Genomic DNA, 5,000 nt, shown 5'->3' on the forward strand with positions numbered 1-5,000 from the left:
AAAGTTAAAAGGCTTATGAAAAGTTTATTTTTCTTGCTTTTGCAGCAATTGGCCAACATGGACAGCCAGGAAAGTGAAAGTATCAGCCAGTTTACTACAGATAACTCGACAGCGAATCCAGGAGACGTCGTAGACGCAAGCGTGGTAGAAGGTTCACAGTCCTGGGACGCCGACGTGGAAATCGAAATCCCTGAGGTACTGAAAAATCTGGAAAATAAGGGTGTGAAATTTAAGGCCGTGCCTTTTTTGAATGCTCCTAGTCAAAGTAAAATCACGAAGGATCGCTCTATTTATTTTAGCGTTGATACAATCGTCACATCGCAAATAATTCTCGAAGCTTTTGACGCGGCAGAAATCGATATTGACGCTATCACCGGAATCTAGAGAAAGGCGTCCAATAGATCTTGGATCGTGACTTTTAAGAGCCGTGCAGCTAAAGAAGCCGCTCTTGAAATACCTTTTGTCGTGATTGCCGGCCTCAAAGTGTTCTTGGGCGACTGCGAAAATCGTTTGGTCCTCGTCAAGATCCATGAAGCCCCCGCTGAACTACCCGACACTGCCGTGATTGGCCGACTCAGCCACTACGGTCGTGTCCTTTCATTTCGGCGCGACAAAATTGCACAACATATCGAGAATGGAGTAAGAACGGCTCGAATGGCGCTACATCGAACTATCCCTGCCAACATCAACATAGCTGGTGAACCTATTAAAATATGGTACCCAAATCAGCCAAAAGCTTGCCGGAATTGTGGAGCTACTGACCACATGGCCAAAGACTGCTCTGCAGTCCGTTGTTTTAATTGTGAATGCCCTGGGCATCGAGCTCAAGAATGTAAAGACTCGCCAAGATGTTCCGTTTGTTTAGCGGACAACCATTCCATGCCTCAATGCCCCTTCCTGCTCTTCAGCGCGAACGTCGATAGTGAGCCAACGCCACCTAAAACTGAAGAGGAAAAGAAACAAGAGCGAGCCCAGCGCGCCAAGGAAAGAGAAGAAAGGCAGAAAAAACTACAACAACAGAGAGAACAACAGCGACAACAAGAAGAACAACAGAAATTACTAGAAAAGCAGAAACAGCAAGAACAACAGAAACAACAAGATCAAGAGAAACAACGAGAACAACAACGCGACGAAGGTAGAAGAGAACGACCAAGAGAACGAAGAGACGAGCGAGGGAGGGACGATCGAGAAGAACGAAGAGATGACCGGAGAGACGACAGAAGAGAGAGAGATAGAAACGATCGAGATTATTATCGCGGCCGCGATGACCGCGATAGATCTTCCCGCCGTGACTACTCTGGCTCCGAAACTGATGATGATGGATGGGAGAAAGCTAAACCTAGGAGAAGGCGGTACAGATATTAATTCTTTATTTATATTCAATGAGTAAGCTTAAAATAATTTCTCTAAATGTGCGAGGACTCGGGTCCTCCAGTAAAAGTCGAAAAGTTATTCAAGAATTAAATTATTCAAACTGTGACATAATCCTTTTACAAGAAACACATGTCTCATGCAAAAAACAAGCGGAGGAATTCGAAATACTCTGGCGCGGCAAATGTCTGTGGTCCTTCGGGACTGGCAGGTCTGCCGGTGTTGCCATCCTCTTTTCTCTAAACTTCCCAGGCAAAATTATCCGTTTTTTGACCGATTCCGAAGGAAGAATATTGAGCTTACTCATTGACTACTATAATTCTAAACTAAATTTAGTAAACATTTACTCTCCCAATACTATTTCGGATCGTAAAAGTTTTTTCTCTTGTCTGCACAATTACTTTCTCCCCCAAGGGGATCTAGTGATCGGGGGAGACTTTAATTGTGTAGACAATGTCCTAGATAAATTAAATTGTTCCGCCATCCTATTGTCTGATCAAAAACTTCTCCGATCCCTTTGTGCTGACTTCTCACTTACAGACATTTGGCGCAAAAACAACCCGCGCAAAGTAACTTTCACCTGGTCTAACAAAGACCATACCCAGGCATCTAAAATTGACCGCTTTCTCGTCGCTAAAGGCTTAACCCTAGTAACGAAATGTAATATTCTTCCATGCGTATACGACCTATCCGATCATGACTTTGTAAAAATTGAACTAACGACTAACCCTTCTAATCACGGTCCTGGAATTTGGAAGTTCAACAGCTCTTTACTCTCAGATGTAGAATTTAAAAACATTATGTCAAAATCGATTAACAACTTTAAGCTTAAAATCCCCGAATTCGCCTCCCTTCGCGAATGGTGGGATGCTCTAAAAATTGAAATCCGCAAAACAAGTATTTCATACTGTATCCGTAAACAGAGAACAGCAAATGCCAAAAGAATCCTAATTACTAAGCAATTAACCCATGCTAAAAACGCTTTACATTCTAAGCGCTTAAATAACCCAGGTGTAATTAGCGATTTGGAAAGCCAATTGTCCTCTCTGATCTCGAAAGAGGCCGAAGGAGCTAAAGTCCGCTCCCGAGCACAATGGTTCGAAGAAGGTGAGAAACCAACACGCTATTTCTTCCGTCTGGAGAAAAAACGAGCTGACATGAATAGTTTTGAATCTTTTTTTGACGAGAACGGCGTTCTCAGAAATTCTCAAAATGATCTTGAAAGAATTTTAACCAATTTCTACAAGAATTTATTCACCCAAGATCCTCTTGATATGCGAATTCAAACTAAAATAATTGACGACCTCGAATTTTCACTGACTGATTATGAGCGCAATCTATGTGAAGGCCCTTTTTCTAATAAAGAATTACTTACTGCATTGGAAGGCCTTCGGACCGGCAAGTCACCCGGTTCTGATGGTCTCCCAACAGAATTTTACTCGTGTTTTTGGAACGATTTGAGCGAATCTCTCCTTTCTGTTTTGAACGAGGCCTTTCTTGCTGGCTCCCTCGCGGATAGCCAGTACGAGGGCCTCCTACGACTCATCCACAAAAAAGATGATCGACGCCTCGCAAAAAATTGGCGCCCAATTTCCTTGTTAAACACTGACTACAAGTTAGCATCTAAAATCATCACTGAACGATTGAAAAAAGTCATGAACTCCATCGTGCATTCAGACCAAACGTGCGGCGTGGTCGGCCGCACTATCTTCTCAAATTTGGCCTTACTTCGTGATGCCCTTGACATGATTGACAAAACTAATGAACCAGGTATTCTCATTTCCTTAGATCAAGAAAAAGCTTTTGACCGAGTTGACCACGAATTCATGATGAGAGTATTGCGTAAATTTGGTTTCGGCCCCTCCTTTTGTGGGTGGGTCGAACTATTTTATTCTAAAGCCTTCTCTAGAATCATTGTTAATGGCTCCCTGTCCCCCCCTGTCCACTTAAGAAGAGGGGTGAGACAAGGATGCCCATTATCTCCTCTCCTTTATGTGCTAGTTTCAGAAGTATTATCAACGCAAATCCGTAATTGTAAAGATATTGAAGGTTTCCTGCTCCCCGGAGCAGGGGGCCTTCAATATAAAATATCCCAGTACGCTGACGATGCTACTTGCATCTTAAAATCCGAAAGATCTCTTTCTTCACTTCTCCGAGTCGTATCAAAATTTGAACAAGGATCTGGCGCTAAACTGAACACGTCCAAATCTGAAGCAATGTGGTTAGGAAAAGGGCGAACTAGAATTGAATCTCCCTATGGCCTCAAATGGGTCACTAAAATGAGAGTGCTTGGTGTTTACTTCTCAAACGGCCTCGTCAATGTCGACGACGACAATTGGCAGGCCAAATTAGACAAACTAAGTTCGGTTCTAAATCTTTGGAAACAAAGAGACCTGTCTTTTATCGGTAGAACCTTAATTGTAAACACTTTAGGCGCAAGCCGTTTATGGCACGTTGCTAAAGTCATCCCCCCACCCCGTTGGGTGCACGATATCTTTAAGTCGATCATTTGGCCTTTTATCTGGAAAGGAAAAATGGAAAATGTAAGTCGCGATCGCTGTTGTGCGCCCCCATCCTCTGGGGGCCTCAACGTCGTTAATTTTAAAGCTAAGTGCGCTAGCCTGCGCCTTTCTGTTTTTTCCAGTTTAAGAGATGACTTTGGCACATCCAAATGGCATTACCTAGCTCGATATTTTTTAGGACATAAGCTAACTATTCTAGATCCCCGTTTTTTCTTTTCCCACAAATTCTGGCCCCTCTTCCTTCCTTCCTTCCAATTACTACCGGCTTTGTTTAGATAATTTCCGTACCTTGCATCAGAAAACTGGTGCCTTACCTGATTTACTCACCAGTAAGAATTTATATCTTTTGTTGCTTGACCCCGTCTGCGTTGCACCCCGGTGCTCCGGTTTTTGGGCGTCTGCTATGGACCGCCCCATCAATCGTTGGGCCTGGGTGTGGCGCAAGTCTCGCCTAAAGCTAATTGAGAACAAGAAGAACGATCTAATTTGGCTATTGATCCATAGAATGATCCGCGTAAGATATCTCCTAAAGTCTTGGGGATACATCAATAATGACAAATGCGCGATCTGCGGTAAAACAGAAACTATTGCACACTGTTTCTTGGGATGTCCCAGAGTTGTGAAAGTCTGGGACTATTTCTCTCCCCTTTTTCGTGTTCTACTCGACTCCCCCTTCTCTATCTCCCCTACCTCTATCTATTACCCCTTTTCCCTAGACCAATCTACCACCAGTATGTCCTTATCTAACTTTCTCAAGGCAACCATCATATATTGGTGTTGGCTTGCCAGAAACAAAGCTACCTTCGAAGGTTCTCTTTTGAGCTCCAACGCGATTATCGACTTAATTAAAAAAGATGTCCAACTCAGAATTCTTAGCAGCGACACTGATACCTTAAGGAATTTTTGGTCTTTTAAAAACGCATTTTGTTCGGCCGATGCTGGTAAACCTGTCTTCTTTCCCTCTCTTGCTCCCCCCTGAACCTTTGTATATAATAAAACTTGTTAAACCTCGCCCATGAGGGGTCCTTACTCCGGGCTACAGGCCCGCGCGCTGTTTGCGCCCCACATGGTCGGGACAAAACTCTTTGTAAATAGTAAATAGAACTT

At 43.4% G+C, this 5,000-nt stretch overlaps 1 pseudogene; it reads left to right on the top strand.

Moving 5' to 3' along the window:
* The first annotated feature begins 15 nt into the window (after positions 1-15).
* LOC148717004 (uncharacterized) lies at positions 16-2,285 on the top strand (annotated as a pseudogene).
* The last annotated feature ends 2,715 nt before the right edge of the window (positions 2,286-5,000 follow it).

Source organism: Stylophora pistillata, chromosome 14, assembly GCF_964205215.1.
Source record: "Stylophora pistillata chromosome 14, jaStyPist1.2, whole genome shotgun sequence".
Taxonomy (NCBI): domain Eukaryota; kingdom Metazoa; phylum Cnidaria; class Anthozoa; order Scleractinia; family Pocilloporidae; genus Stylophora; species Stylophora pistillata.